The sequence below is a fragment of the Colobus angolensis genome, unplaced genomic scaffold (assembly GCF_000951035.1).
Source record: "Colobus angolensis palliatus isolate OR3802 unplaced genomic scaffold, Cang.pa_1.0 Scaffold147, whole genome shotgun sequence".
In the NCBI taxonomy this organism is placed as follows: domain Eukaryota; kingdom Metazoa; phylum Chordata; class Mammalia; order Primates; family Cercopithecidae; genus Colobus; species Colobus angolensis.
In genome coordinates this window covers 8,947,432-8,960,375 of record NW_012114566.1, presented here as the reverse complement: position 1 = coordinate 8,960,375, position 12,944 = coordinate 8,947,432, and the positions used below count along the sequence as shown (strand labels likewise).

The 12,944-nt window shown below is 35.7% G+C and overlaps 1 pseudogene; it reads right to left on the bottom strand.

Moving 5' to 3' along the window:
• The window catches only part of LOC105507278, a 64,982-nt pseudogene extending 52,745 nt beyond the window's left edge, over positions 1-12,237 (bottom strand).
• Positions 12,238-12,944: the final 707 nt, after the last annotated feature.

The window sequence follows — 12,944 nt, the reverse complement described above, 5'->3', positions numbered from 1 at the left end:
CCAATTATTTGGAAAAAAAGAATATTAGTTTACTACCATGGCTGACATGAAAAGAAGACTTACATAAAGTTAACAAATATACTCATTGTCCTAGGGAATTATTTTTGATGGCAGTATGCAAAATTGAGTGTCCCGTTAAGTCCTGTTATTCAAAATTGGTAGGAAAGAACTGTGGATTCTGAGTTCATTTAAATATTCCATCTATTGGAATTTACAAGAGTACTTGAAATTTATGATATATGCTACTGTGCTTTTATTCATTAGCTCATTTTCTTAAAACAATTTTCTTTTACTTTTGATCTTTCATAATAATAAAAGCTTTGTAGAAGAGGAGGAAGACAAGGGCTACCATCTGGAGAGCAGAAAGTTTTGGGAAGCCATCAAAGGCAAAGAACCTAAGAATCCAGGAAGGTCTTGAACTATTACCCTTTACTTTAGTTTTTAATTGTGGAAATATTTGCTAGGAAAAGAGACTCTGTCTACAATGGCAACCATTTTTATACTCAGAAATTTGCCATGTAAAATAATTGAATGTCAGATGAAGAACTGCCTGTCATATTTTGCTATTAAAATAATATATTTTTATGCATAACCTGACCTGCCTTTGTGAGTTACTGTAGCCTGTGGTCTCTCTGCAAGATTTTCCAATGGGATTTTAATAATATTCCAATGTTTGCCATCTTAAGCAGTGCAGGCTGTTAAACTCAATTTGTGAAAAAAAAAAAAATCAGGTATAAAACCAGATAATCTGTATCCCTTTGGAATCAAAAGTCATTTTGCCAAAATATTTTAACACGCAAAATTGCTTCTTGAGAGATGTTTGCCATGATAAAATGACAGAAAACTACATTTCCATTATAATTATAACTGACTCGTGGTGCTAAGTTTTTATAATTTAAAGGTATTCTTAACTCTGATAGCCCTTCCATGTTGAATTATGCATCTCAGGCTCTTAAATAGTTCTGCTGGCACGAGACAGCTGAGATGAAGTTGTCTTTCTAAAATAATTGCTCCATGGAGCATCCATTATACCTTCAGAAAAAATGTATTACTTGACTTCTACAAATTATAGACTAGCCTATAATGGGTATTTTTGACAGCTATTAGCTTTAAAAAAATCTGAACAGTAAAAGGAGTATTGATATCACAATGGTGTACCGTGCATGTTAATACCAACCTTCTCTGTACTTTCCTCCTAAAGCATGATGTAATCGTTAATTATAATAATATTGATGTAACTGCACTCATGTTAAAAATACAGTATTGGCAAAGTATGTCATTTTCTCACCTATGAGATAAAAAGTATTAAATGAGTATTTACAGTAAATTTTGAAGACACTGTCCAAGCTTAAAGGATAAAAAGTGAATTCATATTTGGCAATATTTTTCTTAATTGTGAGATTATTAAGTGTGTTTTTAAAACATAAATGAGACAATAATCGATGAATAATAAAGGTAATAATTTTATTCCTCAGATTCTTCTTCAAAATGTTGAACACTGCTAAAAACATAATTTATCAATAAATTTAAAAATGTTTTCTATTTCTGATCAAGAATTTTATGCATCATTTAACTCTTAAACCAGTTATAATCTTTTTAATAAAAACACTTGAAAACATTCTTGCAGGAACATTGCATCTCACAGAACAACAATAATCCAGTTATTAAAATCCAGTTATTAAAATGGAAAAGATATTGATAGTCAGAAATAAAAGTAAATGGTCATTTTCTTTGCTGTTTCCATTTGTACCAATTAATTGCAGTTCTGTGAAATAAAATATTTGTGGTTAAATTAGGAAAATTCTATGCAAATTTAAAGTTTTCTATGATAAACAAATATGAGGAAAATATCTTCCTAGTATATTGCATTGTCACGACTTTTTTTTTTTTAATGTGACTACAGAGAAAGAAATGGCTTAATTTCCTATGTCTCCCCTGAATAAACAGTTCACAGACCCAGACACATATGGATGCATACCTCCTACCTGAAAAATAAAATGTTACAATATATCATTAAGTTAACATTAATTAACACATCAGTCAATGGTGTAACCACTGCCTAGTCTGTGGTACTTTGCCAAGTACTGATCAGACAGTTCTTACTCACAACTATTCCTCATTAACCATATCCTAGAGGTTCATTCTTCCACACGTGGCCAGAGCCAAAATTACCCAGATACATGATCTTTACAAATTCCCTTGGATTTAAATTCATCCTCCACTCTCAGGCTAACAGTAGAGAGACAATTCCTGGGCTAAGTCCTTGCACTCCTTTTCTTTTGTGTTAGGGGTTTGGTTAGATGATGAGGACCGGTGGGAAGTTAGAGGGCAACATGATACAGTTTTAGTGCATCTTTCCAATTCTCACTTCTTACTTTTATGTCTCTTATTCAAATGAAGTTAGAAGACTATAAAACTAGTTTAAGAGAGAAATATTTAGAAATAAATATTTAACTGTTGTCTTAAAAGAACAAGAGTAGAAGGGAAGAAAACAGAAAGAAACAGGTGAGAGAGACTTTATAATACTTCACTTATGCGTTAGTCACACCCTTTATACTGGGTCCAAGGGGTACAATCCAAACGGGAGAAAAATGCCCTAGTGTTGGGATTAATAGTTTATGTTAAGGTTACCACAATGGTTTATGACAATCTAAGTTGAAAAAAAAATATCTTTTATATATCCCGTGCAGCTAATATTATAATATTAAACATTAACACACTTCTAAGAAATTTTGATAACATGAGACTTTGATTTTTTAAATATTTATTGTAGTCACAAATTATTAAATTATGAACTAAAATTATTTATCTATTTACACAGTTGAGGCATTATAGATGGAGTTATCAAACAAATATCTCCCCAAAGCAAAACCACTTATAGTAACGTAAGGATGATTTTTATTTCAAGGGACTTAAATAATGTATTTCTACATCCTTAAAACTCATTGAAAATTGGGTTCATGGGTTTTTTTAATTGGAAAGACTACCAAGTGGTGAATACTATCTGCCGGGAAGAACCTGTATCTATAATATTCTTTCAAAAACCCATGTCATTCCTGTGTTTACCATGAATAAAATTCAACATGTACATTATCTGTTTGTGTGGTATTTGTATATAGTGTGAAAATTATACACAAAATCACCTGTGAAAATGCAATGGAATTTTGCATGATTTTAGTTACTGCTTTTGATTTTTTCTATAGCCTTCACATTTGACACAATACAAATAAGTTTTTATTTACTTTATGTAAGCAATACAAAAATCTCTTCTTGTTGCAAAGTTTTTCAACAAATATACAGCATAAAATGTCAAAGTATTTTTTCTTGATGTCTTGACCTTTCCTATCCCCTTTCAGCTCTCGAACCCTAATAACCCAGTGTTTTCCCAGATGCAACTGATGTTGTTAGTGAGAACTGTCCAGACCTTTATTTTCCTCTAATTTTCTTGTATACTACGTATGGGAAGGCTGCAGGTTACCTAGCTGTTATTCGATGTCTTAGAATAGAGAAACAAAATCTCCCCCACAGATTCCTTTCAGAAAGGGGTGTGATGTCCTTCTGGCCAATAAATATAAGCAGAAGTCATTATGTTAGGGTTGGGAGAAACTTCTTAAAATGGGACACACTTAGTGGGCCTGCTCCCCTTTACACAAGTCTTTCCTTTTTCCTGCCTAGAGCTCTGTCAAGATGCTTGGGGCCTGAAGTGAAGGGTGGGGCGGCAGCAGCTTGTTTTGTGAACACAATGCCAAGGGCCACAGTGAAAAAGCCCCAAAACAAAACGAAACAAAACAAAAAAACGTGTAAAAAGGTGGAGTCCTGCTGATATTATTCTGACTCTGAATACTTTATCTCTGCATTTCTTTCTCTACAACAGAGTAGTAAGCTCCTATTTGCTTAAGCAGGTGCTAATTATGTTCCCTGTTTCGAGAAGTTGATCTGAGTTCCTAGTTGATAGTATCTAAGTATATTAACTATAGCCATGTTTCTTATCTTACATGGTATCATAAAACAGTTACTAGGTTTCAAATTGCTTTTATATACTTATAACATTTTAAGGATATTTTCATTTTAATACATACAGATCGTCAGCTTTTGTGATTACTATTTTGTATTAGTGAAATCATTAGCTTGTTCATAGATATTCGGGTGGCATCTAATATTTGGTTATTTATATCAATGGACAAATCTGTATGTGTGTACATGCATGCGTACTTATGAAGGCAGATGCATAGAAGTGTAGTTTCTAGGTTGAATTATATGTTCATCTTGATTTTGGTAGCTATTGTAGAGAATCTTAGCTAGCTTTTTCTCCCACCAGACTGAGTGTCTTTCCCTCTGCCTTGGATATTATCACAGACATGTATGTTTTCCAATGTTATGGAAGAGTATGAAAGAAATGGCATTGTTTTTGCTTGCATTATCTTATTACTGAGTTTTTAAATGTTCATTTATCATCATGTGTATTTCTTATTTCTTATTAAGTACATTGCTACATTAAGCATTTAAAAATACATCTATTAGGCCACCTTATCTTTGTTGTATTTAAGAAACTCTTTATGTAAGTAGGCTATTGGTCTTTCATTTGTGGCAATTATGTTTGCCTAATCCCTCTGTAAAGGAGAAAATCATTGCATCTTTGGTTGGAAATGCTAAAATTGTTTAGTAATTTATTGATACCACTGTGTTTTGCTTCTTGGATTTCACATATTCCTCTTTTCTATATATATATTCTCACCTTTCTACAGTCCATCCTAATTAATTATTTCAGAGATATTAATTGAGAAGGAGATAATCTTATTGTATTCTTTATGTAAATGACTTTATTTTGTTTTTCCTTTTAAATTGTACTTTCATTGGGCCTGAGTCCTTACTTTTAAAATCATGGTTCCATAAGAACTTGCCTTATTTATTTATTTATTTATTTACTTATTTTTGAGATGGAGTCTCACTCTGTCACCCTAGCTGGAGTGCAGTGGCACTATCTCGGTTCACTTCAACCTCCACCTACTGAGTTCACGCCATTCTCCTGCCTCAGCCTCCCGAGTAGCTGGGACTATAAGCGTCCGCCACCACACCTGGCTAACTTTTTATATTTTCAGCAGAGGCGGGGTATCACCACATTAGCCAGGATGATCTCGATCTCCTGATCTTATGATCTGCTGCCTCGGCCTCTCAGAGTGCTGAGATTACAGGCGTGAGCCACTGTGCCCGGCCGCCTTATTTTAAGATTTAAAATGCTGGTTCTTATCCAGCAGCTACCTAATAAGACGTCTGACCCTTATTTCTATTTTTCCATCTCCTAGCATATGCTTTTAAATTCAGCCTGACCAACACTTAAGGAACATTTTCAATACAAAGGTTTAGGTTGTCTAGTAAGTGCATTCTTCTATTGAGATTTTCTTGAAATTTTTATTTCCTACTAACTCCCTTGCTTTCTGAATGTTCTGTCTTCATAGCAGCCTGCTCTTATTTGAAAAGAAATGTCCCCTCAAACATTGTAAAGATGCCAGCTATTATTTTGCTTTTAATTATTGCCTACTTTCTTTTGCATATATCTACTCTTCTATATTCTCATTTTGATCCTTTCTTTCAAGAGATTTGTTTCCAACATATTTGTGGTTATGAATGATGAAGTCAATTAATTATCATGAGTAGTGGTGTTGATTTCTTCAGGAGTTCATCGGAGTGTTTCCAAAATAGACTGTTGCAATCAACAAGTGCCTTATAAAGAGAGCAGTGGGGAGTTGTAGGTTTTGTGTTATGCTGTTTAGATGTGAAGATAGCCACTAATTTCTGTCCTTCCCTAGATTCTAAAGTGAGGATGGCTTGATTTGGCTCTTGGAAATCAGCATTAATCTCCTTCATAGAGCTTTCTTTTGTTTGTTTTTCTTTAGACCTATTATGAAATATGCAACTATCCAAGCTTCTCTCTCACTCATGCAAGTGATCACCTGGGAAGCAATTTACACTTTCCACACAGGTCTCAGGATCAGTGCGTCTATGGGCGATTTCTTTTGCAGATAATGAGATAGGGATTGGAGAAGCAGTTCTGCTTTTCTGAATACAGAACTGAAAGTGATTCATCTATTCCCAGGCCCATCTTTTTCTATGTATGTGTTGATTTCACATGTTTAGTTTCTCTGGATATATTCTATCCTTCCCCAAAGTTTTTCAATATGTACTATATCAAGGTCTGTAATTTCTCTCTGTTCTTTCTACAGGATCCTTTTTAATTTTCTGTCTTTTATAGCTCATCATAATATTTAGGAGAGTCTTTGGCACACCACTTGTTTCCCTAGACTGTTAATGATATTTACAAAACAAAAAACAAAAAAACACACATGTCTTCTACTGACAATCTTAAGACATTTGGGAAGAAGGAGTCATGGGTGGTGTATTAGTCTGTTTTCATGCTGCTGATAGACACACCCAAGATTGGGCCATTTACAAAAAAGAGATTTCTAATGGACTTATAGTTCCACATGGTTGAGCAAGCCTCACAATCATGGTGGAAAGCAAGAATGAGTAAGTCACATCTTACATAGATGGTGGCAGGCAAAGAGAGAGAACTTGTGAAGTGGAACTTTTCTTTATAAAACCACTAGATCTCATGAGACTTATTCACTATCATGAGAACAGCATGGGAAAGACTTGTCCCTATGATTCAGTTACCTCCCGTGGGGTCCCTCCCACAGCACGTGGGAATTCAAGATGAGATTTGGGTGGGGACACAGTCAAACCACATCATTCCACCTCTGGCCACTCCCAAATCTCATGTCCTCACATTTCAAAACCAATCATGCCTTCCCAACAGTCCCCCAAAGTCTCAACTCATTTCAGCATTAACTCAAAAGTTCACAGTCCAATGTCTCATCTGAGACAAGGCAAATCCCTTCTGCCTATGAACCTGAAAATCAAAAGCAAGTTAGTTACTTCCTAGATACAGGGGGGTTATAGGCATTGGGTAAATACAGCCAATCCAAATCGGTGAAATAGGCCGAAACAAAGGTACCACCAGCCCCATGCAGTTCCAAAATCCAGTGGGGCAGTCAAATCTTAAAGTTCCAAAATGATCTCCTTTGACTCCATGTCTCATATCTGGGTCATGCTGATGCAAGAGGTGGCTTCCCATGGTCTTGTGCAGCTCTGCCCCTGTGGCTTTTCAGGGCACAGCCTCCCTCCCGGCTGCCTTGATGGGCTGGTGTTGAGTGTCTGCTGCTTTTCCAGGCACATGGCACAAGCTGTCAGTGGATCTACCATTCTGGGGTCTGGAGGACGGTGGCCCTCTTCTCATAGCTCCAGTAGGCAGTGTCCCAGGAGGGACTCTGTGTGAGGGCTCCAATTCCACATTTCTGTTCTGCACTGCCCTAGCAGAGGTTCTCCATGAGGATGCGACCCCTGCAGCAAACTTCTGCCTAGACTTCCAGGTATTTCCATACATCTTCTGAAATCTAGGTGAAGGTTCCCAAACCTCAATTCCTGATCTCTGTGCACCCACAGACTCAACACCACATGGAAGCTGCCAAAGCTTGGGATTGGCACTATTGGAAGCCACAGCCTGAACTATACCTTTTATCCTTTTAGTCATGGCTGGAGTGGCTGAGATGCAGGGCACCAAGTCCCTAGGCTGCACTCAGCAAGGGGGCCCTGGGTCTGGCGCCCGAAACCATTTCATTTCCTCCTAGGCCTCCAGGTCTGTGATGGGAGAGGCCTTTGACATACCCTGGAGACATTTTCCCCATTGTCTTGGGGGTTAACATTCAGCTCCTCATTACTTATGCAAATTTCTGCAACTACCTCGAATTTCTCCTCAAAAAAGTGGCATTTTCTTTTCTATCACATTGACAGGCTGCAAATTTCTGAACTTTTATGCTCTGCTTCCTTTATAATACGGAATGCCTTTAACAGCACCTAAGTCGTATCTTGAACACTTTGCTGCTTAAAAATTTCTTCCACCAGATACCCTAAATCATCTCTCTCAAGTTCAAAGCTCCACACATCTCTAGGGCAGGAGCAAAATGCCACCAATCTCTTTGCTAAAACCTAACAAGGATCACCTTTGCTCCAGTTCCCAACAAGTTCCTCATCTCCATTTGAGACCACTTCAGCCTGGACTTCATTGTTCATATTACCATCAGCATTTTTTTCAAAGCCATTTAACAAGTCTCTAGGAAATTCCGAACTTTCCTACATTGTCCTGTCTTCTTCTGAGCCCTCCAAACTGTTTCAACCTCTGTCTGTTACCTAGTTCCAAAGTTTCTTCCACATTTTCAGGTATCTTTTCAGCAGCACCCCACTCTGCTGGTACCAATTTACTGTTTTAGTCTATTTTCATACTACTGATAAAGACATACCCAAGACTGGGCAATTTACAAAAGGAAGAGCCTTATAATGGACTTACAGTTCTACACGACTGGGGAAGTCTCACAATCATGGTGGAAGACAAGAAGGAGTAAGCCTCGTGTTATATGAATTGTGGCAGGCAAATGGAGAGAACTTGTGCAGGGGAACCCCTCTTTATACAACCACCAGATCTCATGAGACTTATTTACTATCTTCAGAACAGCATGGGAAAGACTTGCCCCCATGATTCAGTTACCTCCCACAGGGTCCCCTCCATAACGCATGAGAATTCAAGATGAGATTTGGGTGGGGGGGCACAGCCAAACCATATCAGGTGGAGTGGGAGTAGATGTTCTTCACCTTTCATAATTTTAACCAAGTCATTTTCAAGTTGTACTTACTTATTCTCAGAAAAAAATGGCATATGGCTGTTTTTTATGTGCCTGTAAACAATAAGATTAAAGTATTGACTCTACCTGCGTATGGGAAAAAGCTAAGGAAGATATTATAATCTTTGTGTTTGTATTTTTTCATGTTTTCAGTATAAGCATATATTGGCTTTATAATACAATAATAATTAAAATAAGTTCTATAGAATTGCATTAAACTATAGTATGACAAGTTTAATCTTTGTGAAATGTAAATGACAAACTATTATATAACTATTTTATGTGCCAGGTACTCCTCTAAGTAAGTACTTTATGTATACTAAGTTACTCAATCCTCACAGAAACTCTTGGACATGGATACTATTATGGCTCCCTTTTTATAGAATTGGGAACTGAGGCACAGATAGGTTAAAGAACTTTGCCCAAGGGTACATGGCCAACATGAGCAGGAAGTGGATTTCAAGTAGTTTTGCTCAATTCACTAACGAAATGTGTGTGTTTTGCCCAGACTGGGGATAAGGGAAGAGACAGTAAGAAAAGGTTCAGGAGACAGAGAATAATTAGATGTAGTCTAAGGATTGCTACTTTATTTTAATGCACCAGAATCTGAATAAAAATTAGAAGTAGTTTTTCCTCTGGATTGCAAGACACTGTATGTGACATATATTCATGTTGTAACACTGCCAGAAATGTAAAACCAATGATTTTAATGAGATTCTTCTGAAAACATTAATAAGATTTCCTTGTGTGGTGGGTTTAATGGAATATGGCAAAAACCACTGGACACTAAGACATCTCATGGTTACTAAATTTTATTGTTAGAGAATAATTTCTTTAAATTTTCTTTCCATCTTCAAATGTTCTAGATAAATTTTCAAAAATGTATATACATGAGAGAAGAACCGTTTTAATGAACATTTTAATGGCATATTCAAACTGACTTCTAACTAAAAACTCATGGCTGAGAAACTGTGACACCAAATAAACAACAGAGGAAAAGACTGAAATGCCAACATTAGTAAAGAAGATGAGAGGAGACATCAAATTTATTCACTATCTTCTCAGTGAAGCTGGCCTGGAGACATATCATTATACACAAGACTTGAAATAATCACTCAATTTTACAATCCATACATTAAAGAAACTTGAGTTAAATAAGGGAAATATATTGAGATTATAGCTCAGAGTGGTAGAATCTTTTCAGAATTCTTACAAATTATTTAATAGAAAACTTCTCATCTGACAGATAGACTTATAGCATGGGACTTGGAGAGGGGCAGGTAGGTAACTTAAATGACCCCAAGTGTAGATATTGTCCTATGGAACATCATAGTACATGCAGAACACTATGGTATCTACAAGTTACCAAACTCATTAATAAATACTTCTTTGTTTAAAGTGGTTCCTATGGCCTTTGGTTGATTCAATCAAAAACGTGTTTTATTATTTTGAATCCTGACATTGAGAAAGCTACTTAATTTCTCTAAACAAAGTTTTCTCATTCATAAAATATAAAAATTTTAATGATATGTACTCCTAAGATTGTTATAAGTATGAGGTAACTCAATATTTGCTATGTGCTTAGAAAAATGCTGGCACACTGTTATTGCTGCATGTGTTTGAACAATACTTACAGAAACACATTCATTTTCTGGCATCCTATTGACTTCACCATTGTCTTAATATATTTGCCTTCTCATTCCATTTTGCTGTAATAAATGAGAATCTCTCTTTTTTTGTCAAATTGCTGAGTTAATTTTCAAGTTTCTTGAGCATACCAAGAATCTAAATTCTTGCATGTTGTTGACCTTCATTATAGGATATTAATATTGAGATTTCCTTTGTGTAAATGGCTTGGTGTATATTGTGAGTAAACTAAAATAGGTGTTTGAGAAAAACAAATTTAAAGTTATCACAAGTTATCAAAATGATCTCTAAAATCTCCATGGGATTATTACAATAAATTTAAAACAAATCATTCCATGACGGGGTGTAGTGACTCACACCTGTAATCCCAGCACTTTGGGAGGCCAATGTGGACAGATCACTTAAGTCCAGGAGTTCGAGAGCAGCCTGGGCAACATGGCAAGACCCCATGTCTACAAAAGGAAAAGAAGAAAAAAAAACCAGCTGGGCATGGTGACATGCACCTTTAGTCTCAGCTACTTGGGAGGCTGAGGTGGGAGGATCACTTGAGCCCGGGAGGTGGAGGCTGCAATGAGCCATAATCACACCGCTGCTCTCCAGGGTGACAGAGTGAGATCCTGTCAAAAAAAAAAAAAAAAATTCAATAACATGCATAATAATACCTAAATCATTTATAAATGGATATGCTGTTATGTGTTTTTATCATTATAAAAACAGCACAATTCTATTATGTAGATTTTTAGAAATAAAGAGAAGCATAGAAAACATAAGTTCCCCTCACCTACATTGTTAAATTTTGATTAAACCTTACTAATGGTTTTTAATTAATCTTATTTTTTAACAAAATTAGAAATACATTGAGTTCATTGTCTTGTAATCGGATTTGTTCATTTTACACTATAATACCTGTTTTGCTTTTAAACTCTTCTGATTGTAAGGTTGATATATATATATGTTGAAAAGGTTAAAAAAAATGCAGCAATATAAATGAAGAAATATATTTAATCCTTTCCTCAGGGAGCATTTTTATTTTAGCTTTCTGTAAATTTCTATGAAATATTTCCTTTACATATACAACTATATAGATGATATAATATAATTATACATACTGTTAGTGTGGTGTTTTTACTTTGTAATATATCTTGGCCATCTTTCCAAATCAGTACATTGAGGTCTGTTTCATTTCTTTTAAAAGCTGCATTTTATTATAGGAATATACCACACTCATTAAGTTACTACTTTATTGCTGGACATTTGGGCTCTTTCCAGGTTTTTTTTTTTTTTTTTCACTTTTATTGCATTTATTTTATGCTGAATGTATTGCCGTCCCATAAGTTTTTGTTCCTTCATTTTCTTCCAAGTCTTTTTCTTCTGTGCAACTTTCTCTTCTGGTTTAGGAACAATTTGTTTCTTTTCAGTAAGGATCATCTCAATGCGGCAAGGAGGGCTTCCTTACGTATGAGTTAATCTGACCATCAGCTCTGTAAGTCCAAAGGCATATCTCGGGTGCTTCGTTCACTTGAATATGCTCGATGACCAGATGATCTGCATGTAAACCCTTAAGTTCAGCATAACTCTCTGCATATTTAAGCATGTGCAGCAAAAATTCAAGCCACCGATCCTGTATCCAGCTCCACTGTTTGGCCTGGGCACATTTACCAACTCCACCATTGCAATGTTGGACTGGTACACGCTGTTTCTGTAAAGTGACATCTTTCATGTCACGTAGTGGCTTTTCATACATGCATATCCTTGATGGCCTGGGCAGTTTCACGAGTGTTCTTAAATGAACACGATTTGAATCTCTTGATTTGCGTGACTTTGTGGGGTTTTCTATGTCAAGTGAACAGTGAATCATTTTCAAAGATCACCTCAGGCTACTTAGAGGAAGAGGTAGAGCAGTGGCTCCCCAGTTTCTGATATTACTGACAATGTCCTAGTGAATCTGCTTATGTTCTTATTTTATGCATTGGTAACAGAATTTCTGTAGAATAAATTCCCAGAAAGAGAATTCCTGAGTCAAGTGACAGGCATATTTATAATTGCATTTAGCTTTGATACATTTCCCTATAATGTGGTTGTAGCACTGTATATATCCTCAGAGTAGGAGAGAAACTGTTCTCTACACATTGTATACTTTTAATGTTTTGCCTAAAAAACAGAAATAAATAATTTTCTCAATACTACAAACTGTCATTGTATTTTAGACTGTTGGATATTTGAGAATTTTTCAAAAGCGTCCAATATTTTTGTTATTTTAGTGACAGGTTGTTGCTTGAACACTATTGGGGATTTGGTTGGAGTTCTTCAACATGTCAATGTGCTTACATGGCATATATGTATGTACAGAGAGAGACAAAGAGAGAAATTAAATACGCCAACATAAGCAAGGCATACTTCCTGACTCAAGCTTGCATAGGCTAGAAACAAAGTAAGTTTCTAGAAACTAAAGATATTGTATTATGTCAGTTTACAGGAGTAAAGAAAGGCTCATAAAGAGGGAAAGCTTTTTGAATATTCCCATGAAATAAATTGAATTACAATTACAACATAGCCATTGAAAAT